This window comes from Sphaeramia orbicularis, chromosome 6 (assembly GCF_902148855.1).
Source record: "Sphaeramia orbicularis chromosome 6, fSphaOr1.1, whole genome shotgun sequence".
NCBI lineage: Eukaryota > Metazoa > Chordata > Actinopteri > Kurtiformes > Apogonidae > Sphaeramia > Sphaeramia orbicularis.
In genome coordinates this window covers 45,308,107-45,323,314 of record NC_043962.1, presented here as the reverse complement: position 1 = coordinate 45,323,314, position 15,208 = coordinate 45,308,107, and the positions used below count along the sequence as shown (strand labels likewise).

Sequence of the window (15,208 nt, the reverse complement as noted above, 5' to 3'; positions counted from 1 at the left end):
ATAGTGGATGTATTTTAACAATCAAATATGTACCTGTACATTTCCATGGAAAACACTAGAGGGCTCTAGTTCACAGTGACTGAAAAAAATAAGTCTTGCATGACACACACAGGAAGTGGCTGGTCCTCAAATGCAGTTACAGTATTTCCAGGGGCTCATTTAAAAACACAAGTTTACCAAAGTTTTGTTCTAGGTTTACTGGGAAAAAAAATCAAAATCTTGCCAAGTGTTTTTTTCTCATTTCTAGTCAAAATATCTCATCACACTTAAAATAAGACATAATCACCGAAGATACCTAATTTTCACTTGTTCCATTGGCAAATTTCTTTTGCTTAACTCAACTCAATTTTGCTTAATTCAAGCAAAAAAAAAAAAAAATCTGCCAATGGAACAAGTGAAAATTATTTTGATAAGATTTCTTGAAATAAGATTTTAAAGATCTGTTGTCTAAAAATAAGTTTTTATATATCACTGAAAAGTTACTCTTTACATGATTATGTCTATAGAATACAGATTTTACAAATACAGATTTAGATTTTTTTCCAGTGAGACAATATTATAGAAACACCCATGCAATCAATTAACTGATTTCAGAGATACACTGTTTCTTCTGGAGGTAAAAAAAAGGGCCTTTGAAGAGGAACATAAAGTATGGAAGAACCAATCATAAAGAGAAGATTAAGATGAAACCTTTTCAAATGAATACAGAGTATAGTGCCTGGAAACATTTGGAACCAGACGGTGGCCTGTCAGACAGATCTGTTTATGAATGTTGGAAATAAAGGCACTGAACAGATATTTTACCAGTGAGGTGGAAAACTGTAATGATTCTGCTTTTTGTAAAAAAAAAAAACTGTCTGATGTAACAGCTCCGTGTTTCTATTAGGTTTTATTTTGTCATGTGGGAGCAGTTTCCTCCAGCTGTGGGTTATTCCCATACATGTGTGTGCATTTACCAGAACATCTATTGTCACATTCCTTAATTATTTCTTTTTTTTTTAACCTTTTAATGAAGATATGCTAGATCACAGGTGTCAAACATCTGGCCCACCAAACGGTCCAATTTGGCCCCTGGGATGAATTAGTGAAATGCAGAAATTACACTGAAGATATGAACAATCAAAGATGTTAAAATCATTTTAGGTCAATTCAACCTCAAGTGGATCAGACCAGTAAAATACTATCATACTAACTTGTAAATAATGAAAACTACAATTTTTTCTCTTTGTTGTAGTGTAAAAAATAAAATAAAATTACACAAAAATGTTTACATTTACAGACTAGCCTTTTGCAAAAAATGTGAATAACCTGAAATTTCTGAAGAGAAGTATGTGGAATTTTAACAATATTCTGCCTTTTATTAAATGTTTTGTGTATTTGTAGATCCACTGTGATCTGTGAGTTGTGATTCACATGTATAAATGATAAACTAAGGCGTAATATTGTTAAAATTGCACTGATTTTTCTTAAGAATTTTCAGGTTCACATTTGTTCATGTTATGTTAAAGTACGGTTCGTTGATGTAAACATTTTCATTATGGAATTTGACTTTTTTCACTCAAAAACACAGAAAAATACTTTGGAGTTGACATTATTTGTAAGTTCTTATCCTATTATTTATATTATTTTACTGGTCCAGCCCACTTTATATCACAGTAGGCTGTATGTGGCCCCTGAACTAAAATGAGTTTGACACCCCTGTGCTAGATAGTCACTGGTCTAACATTTACAATTTGACAATAGAAAATCAAGCATACTCAGCTACAACTGCTTCAGCCTTTGAAAAACAGGTTAGGTTATGGCACAAATGAGGAAAAAGCAATAGAGGTAATGACTTAATTTCAGAGACATGCTAAACACAAGGAGATTGATTTGGACAACAAGGTAAATTTGTTGTAAGTAAGAGGTGAAACGTATCCATCAGACTTTGACATGTTTGGACAGTGAGGGTATATTGAGTTTGATCAGTCATCAGTGTTGACACAGTTTAATCTGTGTCCTGTACCTTTTACCTCCTTTTGCCTTCACGGAAAGTTTTATCTCATGCACTCTGTCCAGAGCAGAATTTTTACTTGATGAAATTAGAGGTTCAGCATTTATTAACCCTTTCATGCATAGTGGTCACTATAGTGGACAGATATTCTCCAGCTTTTCTCTTGTACAGGGTGGGGCAGCAAAATTTACAATATTTTGAGGCAGGGATTGAAAGACAGTGTATGACCAATTAGTTTATTCAAAGTCATGAGAATTTTTTTTCCACAAGAAAATTTCCATAATAGAAAATGTTTTTATTCTATGTGTCCTCCTTCTTTCTCAATAACTGCCTTCACACGCTTCCTGAAAGTTGCGCAAGTGTTCCTCAAATATTCAGGTGACAACTTCTCCCATTCTTCTTTAATAGTATCTTCCAGACTTTCTCGTAATAGTTTTGCTCATAGTCATTCTCTTCTTTCCATTATAAACAGTCTTTATGGACACTCCAACTATTTTTGAAATCTCCTTTGGTGTGACGAGTGCATTCAGCAAATCACACACTCTTTGACGTTTGCTTTCCTGATTACTCATATGGGCAAAAGTTTGTGAAAAGGTATGGATAATAGTGTTAGGTATGATTATGACATCAATATATGTTTGGTTTCAAAACAATTGACGTAGTGCCTGCTGAGAAAAAACAACTAAATGTTCATTGTAAATTTTGCTTCCCCACCCTGTATATTCATGGGTTTAGTTGTTTTAATTCCATGTCCTCCTGAGACCCAGTAATGCATTTTTGTCCTCTGTAGGGGACTAAAGTTTGACAGTTTTAATTAAAAAAACAAACAAAACAAACAAACAAACAAAAAAACACTGTTTATTGCAAAGGACATTCCATTAAAAAATAAATAAATGAAAATAATTTTAAAAATGTATCTGAAAAAACTGTTGAATTATGCAGTTTCCAATCAAGATGACTGTTTAATGTAAAAAAGCTAAAGATTTTCACTTTACTGGATCTCAAGAGGATGTCAACCAACACAATGGACACTCATGCATCATCTACAATGACATTCAGACCGTTAATGTAACTTTGCTGTTCTTGATAAACCTGATCTGCACTATTATTTTTGAATGTAAATCAACTGGTAATTTTCTTAAACTTTTTTTTTTTTTTTTTTTTTTTTTTTTTGCGCATTATCTCCATAACTAGTATTAGAATATGACAAAATGTGAGAAAACATCAGATTAGGTGCATTAAAAATGTTTTTTATTTCATAGTTTTCACACAGTATATCACTTTATGATGATGGGTTTTAAATTTATGTCTTCGCTTCAAAAATGTAATGCATGCCGTCCAGCTGAGAGGACATTTTTGTAACTCCATGAAAAACAGATTTATAAAAAAAATTCAATTGCACTGTTTTTTTTTTCATGCCTAAAGAGGAATAAAAACACTCAGGAAAAAAAATCTTGTTTAAAGTTCTCATAATTCATGCATGAAAGGGTTAAGACATATCTGGACTTTGTTGTGGCTTAAAATCTGTAAAGATCCACTAAAATCATATTTTTCAGTGTGGTATCATGTAAAAACATGTTGTGATAAGCTTTGTACTTGAAGATAACTTTGTTATAAACATGAATAAATGTATCTATACTGAATAAAGTGTTCTTAGATTTTACAAAAACACAAAAAATGTAAATGACGGTTTTTCCAACAAATGTAGGATGTAGGATTTACACAAGTATCTGTTTTCGTAAGAATCATTAACAAGCCTCATGAGAGAGTCTTCATATTTTTTGAGCTGCTGTAAAAATGATAATCCTCAGTTCCAGGAGGTCTTAAATCAGACCCTTTCACACATTAATTAGACAGCACATGTGAGTTTGATGTGAAGAGACAGGATGGATGCTGCAGAGAAAACAGTGCACGATCTGAGCAGTGACCTGTGGCAGTACAGTCTGAGAACAGCAGGAAGCTGCCGAGAAACAGACTAAATACAGGTCATTATTACCACACCCCCGTTGTTTTTGGGCTGTTTTTCTTACTTTGTGCTCCACAGGAATTTGCAGTGACTTCAGTTGCAAGGATTTTTGTTTTTACAGCTGTATTTAGAGTTAAATAAATGGGTTTGTAAGTTATTATTACTTAGGAAAGCTTTACATATTTAAGCACATTCACTTTTTCATTATTATTCAGAGACAACGTTCAATGAATACACTAGAAATGTAAACCACATTGATCACAGACCTTTTCCGAGTCAACTGCTACATCATGCATGGCCTTGAAGCTCATAACGGAAGCTGCAGAGAAATGTAATATTCAACCACTTGTTTAGAGTCTGTTACTACAAAGAAGGTTTTGTTGAAGTACTGTGTGTTTGTCCGTTATTTCAAGTTTCTTCGCACATAAAAAGTCAAAATTAACACTAAAGAGAAGTCGAGGCAAGCAGCTTCATTTTTACACTGCAAAAATCCAAATCTTACCAAGTGTATTTTTCTCATTTCTAGTAAAAATATTTCATCACACTTAAAATAAGACATAATCACCTAAAGAGTAACTTTTCAGTGAGATATAAGAACTTATTTTTAGACAATAGACCTTGAAAATCTTATTTCATGAAATCTTACCAAGATAATTTTCACTTGTTCCATTGGCAGATTTTTTTTTTGCTTAATTCAATATTTTTTTGCTTCATTCAAGCAAACAAATCTGCCAATGGAACAAGAGAAAATTATATTGATAAGATTTCTTGAAATAAGATTTTCAAGATCTATTGTCTAAAAATAAGTTCTTATATCTCACTATAAACTATAACCAAATAGCACTTTTGACATATTTTTTCCTTATTAATGACCCAAATTTAGTAATATAGTAGTGTTACTGCTTTTATTCTGGAAGTATTTTGCTTAAAGGCCAGTGTTCAAAATTAAAAAAAAAAAAAAAACACTCCAAGATAGGTCTTATGATATTGGATGTTTCACAGAATATCACTATATGTTTTATATTGCATGATTACATATGTTTGCAGGTTTTTGACTCATTATACTGTCAGGTAAACTTAGAATAAAAAATTTAAAAATACATTTTTTTTTTTTTTTTGCTTGAATTAAGCAAAAAAAATAAAAATAATAATAATTAATTAATTAAGCAAAAAATATGCCAATGGAACAAATGAAAATTATCTTGAAATAAGATTTTCAAGATCTATTGTCTAAAAATAAGTTCTTATATCTCACTGTAAACTATAGCCAAATTGCACTTTTGACTTATTTTTTCCTTATTAATGACCCAAATTTAGAAATATAGTAGTGTCACCTATTTTTATTCTGGAAGTATTTTGCTTAAAGACCAGTGTTCAAAATGAAAAAATAATTTAAAAAAAAAAGCATCAAGATGAGTCTTATGATTCTGGAGGTTTCACAGAATATCACTATATGTTTTATATTGTATGATTACATATGTCTGCAGGTTTTTTACTCATTATACTATCAGGTAAACTTAGAATTAAAAATAAAAAAAAAAAAATACAGATTTTTTTGCTTGAATTAAGCAAAAAAAAAAAAAATTGAATTAAGCAAAAAATCTGCCAATGGAACAAGTGAAAATTATCTTGGTAAGAATTCTTGGAATAAGATTTTCAAGATCTATTGTCTAAAAATAAGTTCTTATATCTCACTGTAAACTATAGCCAAATAGCACTTTTGACTTATTTTTTCCTTATTAATGACGCTAATTTAGTAATATAGTAGTGTCACCACTTTTATTCTGGAAGTATTTTGCTTAAAGACCAGTGTTCAAAAAAAAAAACAAAAAAAAAAAAAAAACAAACAAACAAAAAAAAAACACCAAGATGAGTCTTATGATTCTGGAGGTTTCACAGAATATCACTATATGTTTTATATTGCATGATTACATATGTCTGCAGGTTTTTTACTCATTATACTGTCAGGTAAACTTAGAATAAAAAATTTAAAAATACATTTATTATTTTTTTTGCTTGAATTAAGCAAAAAAATAAATAAATAAAAAATTAATTAAGCAAAAAATCTGCCAATGGAACAAATGAAAATTATCTTGGTAAGACTTCTTGAAATAAGATTTTCAAGATCTATTGTTTAAAAATAAGTTCCTATATCTCACTGTAAACTATAGCCAAATTGCACTTTTGACTTTTTTTTTCCTTATTAATGACCCAAATTTAGTAATATAGTAGTGTCACCGCTTTTATTCTGGAAGTATTTTGCTTAAAGACCAGTGTTCAAAATGAAAAAAAAAAAAAAAAAAAGCATCAAGATGAGTCTTATGATACTGGAGGTTTCACAGAATATCGCTATATGTTTTATATTGCATGATTACATATGTCTGCAGGTTTTTGTCTCATTATACTGTCAGGTAAACTTAGAATTAAGAAATTTTAAAAAATACAGATTTTTTTGCTTGAATTAAGCAAAAAAAAAAAAAATTGAATTAAGCAAAAAATCTGCCAATGGAACAAGTGAAAATTATCTTGGTAAGAATTCTTGAAATAAGATTTTCAAGGTCTATTGTCTAAAAATAAGTTCTTATATCTCACTGAAAAGTTACTCTTTAGGCGATAACACTGGTCTACAATTTTTTAGAAATGATTTGCTTCAGACATTAAATGTGCTAAATGTTACATATTTTAATAAGATTCATTGGAAAATAAATGACAAAAGTGCCGGTTTGCTGATGTTTTCAAGGTATATGATTAAGTGTTATTACACATATATATTGGTTTATGTACATTTATATAATAATTTTATAAATCTTCCACTAAATAGAACCTGTGAAGTGAATGTATTCTAATGTGCAGACTGTTTTGAAGTAGATCTTGTAGCTCTGAGACAAATATTCCTTTTGAGTCAAACCCATTCTCTCGTTAATTCTTGAATTTCACATTTTGACCCAAGGCTGTATCTTAGAAAGTTCAGCCAACCAGCATTTTTGACTTGATTTTTCTTTATCAGTGACTCTCATGTGGTAAAATTTCATTACTTTTATTCTGGAAGCATTTTCCTTGTAGACCAGTGTAATGTCGTATTTTAAGTGTGATGAGATATTTTGACTAGAAATGAGAAAAAAACACTTGGTAAAATTGGTAATATAGTAGTTTCACCGCTTTTACTCTGGAAGTATTTTGCTTAAAGACCAGTGTTCAAAATGAAAAAAAAAAAAAAAGGATCAAGATGAGTCTTATGATTCTGGAGGTTTCACAGAATATCACTATATGTTTTATATTGCATGATTACATATGTCTCATTATAGTGTCAGGTAAACTTAGAATTAAAAAATAAAAAAAATACAGATTTTTTTGCTTGAATTAAGAAAAAAAAAAAAAAAAAAATTGAATTAAGCAAAAAAAAAAAATCTGCCAATGGAACAAGTGAAAATTATCTTGGTAAGAATTCTTGAAATAAGATTTTCAAGCTCTATTGTCTAAAAATAATTTCTTATATCTCACTGAAAAGTTACTCTTTAGGTGATAATGTCTTATTTTAAGTGTGATGAGATAGTTTGACTAAAAATGAGAAAAAAGCACTTGGTAAGATTTAGATTTTTTCCAGTGTTTAGAATGTTAACATATCCGTGTCATGAATTATAATTTGATTTGACTTAGGGGGTGGGGAGAAAAAGACCACCACCCTGAAAGATTTCAGACAGGAAAAGCTGGAGCACATCATTCCCATCCCCCACCCCCACCTTCCACGAAAACCCTCTGTGTTATGGCCATGTAACAAATAACTTGAACCAGGCTACGTTGGACCCCTGCGGTGGGAAAATGTTCTGAATGGGCTTCTGGGTCTGTGAAGAAGGGATCTGGTTTGGAGAATAAAGAGCCTTTTTCCGGAGGCTGAACTAAGGATGTGTTGGAGCGTGGACCTCATGGAGCCGTAGTGATGTTTTAATTACAGCTCAAACACTATGTGAATCTTATGAACAAATTGCATGTTAACAGAGTTTGCAGATGACACTCCTTGTACACATACATCATGCATATATCTCTATGATGTAATGTGCAGATCCACCTAAACACCAGTCTGACCAGGCCCTCGTGGACTACTTTGTGGTTGCTCTCTTGTAAGAAAAACTCTGGGAATATGTGTGTGTCAAAAGGTTACGCAATCAGCCCACCACGCTGAGACTGCACAGATCTCTAGTGTGTGTGGTGGTGGTGGTGGTGGTGGTGGTGGGGTGTCTCTGAATGGAACTGGACGAAGGGGGAGTATTCAGAGCAGGGCGATGCAGAGGGAAATGTTCACTGCGGGCTGCACCAAAACTTTTCTGTGATCTCCGCCCATTCAACGCATGTTATATAGTGAAACCTAAAACAACAACAGGCCCCTGTTAAGTCCTCCCTTTCATCTGGAAACGTCATTGAGCGTACAGCATTACACAAGGTGAGTACCTACCCGTTTTCCAGATTTTAGATAGTATAGGTTGTTAATTGTCTTTGCTTCTTTTACAAGATAACAAACACTTTTTTTTTTTTTTTTTTTGCTGGAACAGTTGTTTTGTGAGTTGTTGTTTGAGAGCTCGCTGCTGTTAAATAAGCAACTGATTCCACAACCAACTCATGATGATTGTGTTTAGAGTTTATACTTCCTTTTTTATAGTATAATAATCTTTTCTGTGTGCAAAGGCAGTGCATTTGAGAATTAAAATATTGCCGTTACACTTACGTTCAGCATAGTGTGTTCAATGGTGACACTATTCTCTGTTGTAATCCAAAAGCAGGTGACACTAGATAATAATAATAATAATAATAATAATAATAATAATAATAATAATAATCCTTTCATGCATGGTGGTCACTACAATGGACAGTTATTCTCCAGCTGTTCTCTTGTATATTCAAGGGTTTTGTTGTTTTAGTTCCATATCAGCCAACACAGTGGACACTAATGAATCATCCCATACACTGAAATTCATACCAGTAATGTAACTGTGCTGTTCTAGATAAACCTGATCTGCAGTAACATGTTTGAGTGTAAAAAAAAAAAAAAAAAAAAGTTGGCAGTTGTTATTAGACTGTAATGAACAGTTTTGTTTTCAATTTTTTTTTTTTTTAACAAAAAATTTTTTTTTTGTTTTTTTTTGCGTAATATCTCCATGCAGGTATGTTAAATGTGAGAAAACATCAGACTAGCAGTATTAAAAGTGCTTTTATTTCATAGTTTTCCCACTGTATATCAGTAAATACATGTTTCTTTGCTTCTAAATTGAAATGCATGGTGTCCAGCTGAGTGGATATTTTTGTAACTCCATGAAAAATAGGTTCATAAAAAAAAAAAAAAATCCACCAAATTTTTTTTTCATGCCTAAAGATGAATAAAAACACTTGGGAAAAAAATCTTGATTAAGGTTCTCATAATTTATGCATGAAAGGGATAATAATAATAATAATAATAATAATAATAATAATAATAATAATAACAACCCTTTCATGCATAGTGGTCACTACAATGGACAGTTATTCTCCAGCTGTTCTCTTGTATATTCAAGGGTTTTGTTGTTTTCGTTTCATATCAGCCAACACAGTGGACACTAATGCATCATCCCATACACTGAAATTTATACCAGTAATGTAACTGTGCTGTTCTAGATAAACCTGATCTGCAGTAACATGTTTGAGTGTAAAAAAAAAAAAAAAAAAAGTTGGCAGTTGTTATTAGACTGTAATGAACAGTTTTGTTTTCAATTTTTTTTTTTTTTAACAAAAAAATTTTTTTTTGTTTTTTTTTGCGTAATATCTCCATGCAGGTATGTTAAATGTGAGAAAACATCAGACTAGCAGTATTAAAAGTGCTTTTATTTCATAGTTTTCCCACTGTATATCAGTAAATACATGTTTCTTTGCTTCTAAATTGAAATGCATGGTGTCCAGCTGAGTGGATATTTTTGTAACTCCATGAAAAATAGGTTCATAAAAAAAAAAAAAATCCACCAAATTTTTTTTTCATGCCTAAAGATGAATAAAAACACTTGGGAAAAAAATCTTGATTAAGGTTCTCATAATTTATGCATGAAAGGGATAATAATAATAATAATAATAATAATAATTATAATAATAATGGAATAATAATAACAACCCTTTCATGCATAGTGGTCACTACAATGGACAGTTATTCTCCAGCTGTTCTCTTGTATATTCAAGGGTTTTGTTGTTTTCGTTTCATATCAGCCAACACAGTGGACACTAATGCATCATCCCATACACTGAAATTTATACCATTAATGTAACTTTGCTGATGTAGATAAACCTGATCTGCAGTAACATGTTTGAGTGTAAAAATAAAATTGGCAGTTGTTATTAGACTGTAATTAACAGTTTTGTTTTCTGTTTTTTTTTGTTTGTTTGTTTGTTTTTTTTGTTTTTTTAACAAAAAGTTTTTTGTTTTTTTTTTGCATAATATCTCCATGCAGGTATGTTAAAATGTGAGAAAACATCAGATTAGCAGCATTAAAAGTGCTTTTATTTCTTAGTTTTACCACTGTATATCAGTAAATACATGTTTCTTTGCTTCTAAATTGAAATGCATGGTGTCCAGCTGAGTGGATATTTTTGTAACTTCATGAAAAATAGATTCATAAAAAAAAGAAAATCAAACAAATTGTTTCTTTTTTTCATGCCTGAAGATGAATAAAAACACTTGGGAAAAAATCTTGATTAAGGTTCTCATAATTCATGCATGAAAGGGATAATAATAATAATAATAATAATAATAATAATAATAATAATAATAATAATAATAATAATAATAATAGATTGGATTTCTATAGCGCTTTTCAAGGCACCCAAAGCACTTTACAATATTGGTCAATTATTCATTCACTCTCACTTTCACACTCTGGTGGTAGTTGAACTGTTTGTCTAAGACAGTATTGAGTCCTGTTAGGAATCATACTTTATTCTTAGCCAATGATCAATAAGTTCTCAGTAACATTTGCTTATCTTGTGTCAACACCACCTTGTGACTAACGCAGCATGATTATGTAAGTTTTTAAATGCAAGTGTAGAATTTTAATACAGCATCTGTAACCACTACTGTAGAGGTGACACCGATGTCTTTGCCTTATGTAACTCTAGTTATGCATTAGCCTGTAATGATCCAAGTATGGGGGGGATTCAGGGTTCAGCAAACTATAGATATGTAACACTGAACTGTAAACAAGTGGAAGAATATTCCAGACTACTGTTTACAGGGTGCCACAAGGAATCAATATCATTGGGAGAGCACTTTTCTTTTCTTAATGATTAGCGTTTTATTTATATACATTATGGATGAAACTGAGCAGTGAGTAAAATATTGATTTCTACTCAATTGATCATTTTGCTCTGGATTTTAGACAGATATCAGACTGTAAACTGTGTGTAAACTTATGCTCACTAACACCAAATGTAATTCTTGACCATGTGTGTTTCAATTCCAAACAAAAGAATGTGACATGGGCGAAGTCATCCAGAAAAAGGTGACTTTATTTTAGAATTCTACTGTTCAGTTATCCTCTTAGCTAGATGTAAAAGCATAATAATCCCATATCCAATATCCAAACTTTGTAATTGCTTTTCAGTAGGGTGGTCCAACAATCATAGTAAAAAATAAAGTTTCAGATAACCTCAATTAGAACCCTGCATTAGGTTTTGGCATTCAAAAGCTGATTTAGGAAAAATTTTGGAAATAGGAGATGTTTTAGAGGTTGCATAAGTTGCTGGAAGTTTCCTGGAAACTGACTAATTTTGCATTTTCAGCATAGCCGAGCTGACCTGCTAAGAGAAGCAGCAGTACTATCAAAACCAAGGTTTTAGTGCTTCATCTAGCAATTTTTTTTAATTTTTGTTTTACCTTTATTTAATCAGGAAAACCTCATTGAGATTAAGATCCTCTTTTTCAAGAGTGTCCTGGCCAAGACAGGCAGCGGTACATTAAATAGTTACAGACAGACTTCCATACATAAAACGAATACACAAAAAACACATAGACAAGTCAAACTTTCCAAAGTCAACTCTGCAAAAAGTGCTCATGAAATGTAGACAAAAGTGCGTCAGGTAAAACATTTGCAGCCAGATATCTCCCTCTCTAAGTCATACAACATCCTCTTAAAAGTGTCCAACGAAACCAGATCCTTCAGTTTCAGGTCTTTTTGTAGTTCATTCCAGGTGAATGGGGCCGCATACCTGAAGGCCTTTTTCCCCTATACAGGGTGGGGAAGCAAAATTTACAATGAACATTTAGTTGTTTTTTCTCAGCAGGCACTACGTCAGTTGTTTTGAAACCAAACATATATTGATGTCATAATCATACCTAACACTATTATCCATACCTTTTCACAGACTCTTGCCCATATGAGTAATCAGGAAAGCAAACGTCAAAGAGTGTGTGATTTGCTGAATGCACTCGTCACACCAAAGGAGATTTCAAAAATAGTTGGAGTGTCCATAAAGACTGTTTATAATGGAAAGAAGAGAATGACTATGAGCAAAACTATTAGGAGAAAGTCTGGAAGATACTATTAAAGAAGAATGGGAGAAGTTGTCACCCGAATATTTGAGGAACACTTGCGCAAGTTTCAGGAAGCGTGTGAAGGCAGTTATTGAGAAAGAAGGAGGACACATAGAATAAAAACATTTTCTATTTTGTAAATTTTCTTGTGGCAAATAAATTCTCATGACTTTCAATAAACTAATTGGTCATACACTGTCTTTCAATCCCTGCCTCAAAATATTGTAAATTTTGCTTCCCCACCTTGTATATGTATGAAGTAAGGCCACCAACATCTGTGGTACTGGAGTGAAGAAATGATTGGCCTGGCATTCTTGGACTCCAGTGTGACACAAGAGCAGAAGCAGCTGATGGTTCACAACATGATGGAAAATGAAGGTTCAGAGGTTCCACTAAAGTGTTGGGATACCCTTAATCAAGCAGATTATGAAGGGAAGCAGATCAGTGATTTTGTCACCACCAGTGCCATGTGTTTCTTTGAAACTTTGGATCTGCCACAAACATTCTTCAGAATTCCTCCAGAAGACTGGGCTGATGATGCAGACTTTCAGAAGGCTGCTAAAATTGTGCATTCCAGAAAAGTTGTCAATGATGTTGCTGAAAGAGAGGTGAAGCTTATTCAAGACTTCAACTGTAGCCGAACAAAAAATGAAGATCACAAACAGTACTTGCTCCAAGTTGTGAAAGAACACAGGAACATTTTTTGTAATTTCAATAAAGCAACAGTGGTTGTTGGACTTTCTAAGTAACATTTTTTATTTATATATTTATATTCATTTTTTTATGCGAGTTGCAGTTTGGTTTTGAGAATGAAATTACAAATTATTCTAATATGCCTTATTCATTTGGCTAGTTATGTTATAGTATATAGAGCAATCTTCACATGTCTTGTGCAACCTCTAAATATTAATTAATTTGCATAAAATTTGGACCAAAGTAATTTGGCCAGATATGGAACCAAATGCAGGGTTCTAATCCAAAGAATCTTAAAAAAAAAATTTTTGGACCGCCCTACTTTTCAGATTTTACATTAAAGATTACAAAAAAAGACAAGTCACAGATTGGTTGTTGTGTCAACAGGTCACAGAGCAAATTCTCACATCAGCTCTGTCTTAATAAATTAACCACAGATTTTCAGTGTAAAGAATTATATTATCACCTAAAAAAAAATCTTAATATAAAGGTTTTATTTTTGAAAGGGTAAGGAATGAAACCAGAATTTCCTGACAACATGGGGCACATTGAGTAACAATACAGTATATTAATAAACGCCATCAGGTATCAGCTACTTAATAAATATTAATGCAATCAGTTGTGTTTACTGCCAAAGTTGTGATCAACAATCACACTAATTACAGCTACACAAGCTAATTAGATTCACTAGCTGGCAGATCATATCATTCAGTACTATTTAATGCTAACACCTGCTAATACCAACTATTGTAATTATTACTTGTACACTTCATGAAATAACCTTCTGATGGTCTTGTTAATGTAACTCCTTAAAATCAGCTGTGGCAGAGCTGTTGGTTAAAATATGTTTTATTCAGTAAACAAGTTAAAGCAGCATATGACTTTCATCACAAATTTTGTTTTCAAACTTGTAAAACGCCAGTGATAGCCTGATTATCTTTAATCCATTAGTCTTTTCGTGCTCACACACCACTTCCCTCACAGTGAACAACTTCAAAGATGATTCCATCATAAACACAGTCCTCTTGTTTACATAACAAACTGAAAGGTCACTGGGGCCTTTTTGGTAATTTTGTCATGAAGTGCATTGTAGGAATGAAAATTCCACACAGCAGCAATCTCACTGTCTCTTCGTGAGTGCTGAACCCAAATGTCACCTTTACCTTCATCTGCCGACTTTGCTCATTCTTTAAAACAGTCCTGGTGGGCTGTATAATTTTTCGTTGTACCAATCTGGTACATTTTCTTGCCAATTCAGTGAGAAACCATTTTTGCTTGGTTGCCATCTTTGTTGCTGCTGCGTGGAACTCCCATTCCCATAATGCACTTTGCGACAAAATTTCCAAAAAGGCCTATGTGACATTTCGGTTTGTTATTTCGGACTGTGTTTATGATGGAGTCATCTGCGAAGTTGTTCACCACAAGGGAAGTGATTCAGGTGTATAAGCAGGGAAAGACTCAGTGAAAATTAGGCTATCACTCGGATTTTACAAATTTGAAAAAAAAAAAAAATTGTGATCAAAGTCATACGCTGCTTTAAAGTAGTAAAGGTTAAACAACATGGCACTCCCTAAACATATGCATAACCTGAAAAAAAAAAAAAAGTGTCATATGGAGATACGTTCTCTATGCTGTTTTTATGGAGGTGGAAATGAAATGCAGATACCATTACTTTTTTTGTTTGATTTTGCATCCAGCTGTACCCATATTTATTACAGCTGGATATGTGTCCCTTTTGACATTGGTGTCTATGGGAATTACACTCCCTTTTTGGAGTCAGCCCCCATTAGATTTTCATGTCACTGCACATTTGGACATCTCTGCATCAGCATAAGAGTCACTGCCACATCAGCCAACAAATCAGCAGCATTTCAGTGTGAGAGGATGTCATTTGGTTTGTGGCTGCAGTCTCACTGAGGACGGCACTACCATTGTTTATGCTGTGTCTCTATGACAACGCGCTGCGGGGGCACAATACCTGCAGGGGGATGCGATGTTTTCGGGGCCAAATGAA

General features: G+C 32.6%; 1 protein-coding gene across 2 annotated transcripts in view; it reads left to right on the top strand.

The window, feature by feature from the left end:
• The first annotated feature begins 8,242 nt into the window (after window positions 1–8,242).
• Window positions 8,243–15,208, top strand: part of slc6a13 (solute carrier family 6 member 13) — a 43,080-nt gene continuing 36,114 nt past the window's right edge. For both annotated transcript variants that reach the window (XM_030137324.1, XM_030137325.1), the window contains exon 1: window positions 8,243–8,397. The gene's annotated coding sequence lies outside the window, so the exon portion shown is untranslated. The remainder of the gene's footprint in view (window positions 8,398–15,208) is intronic.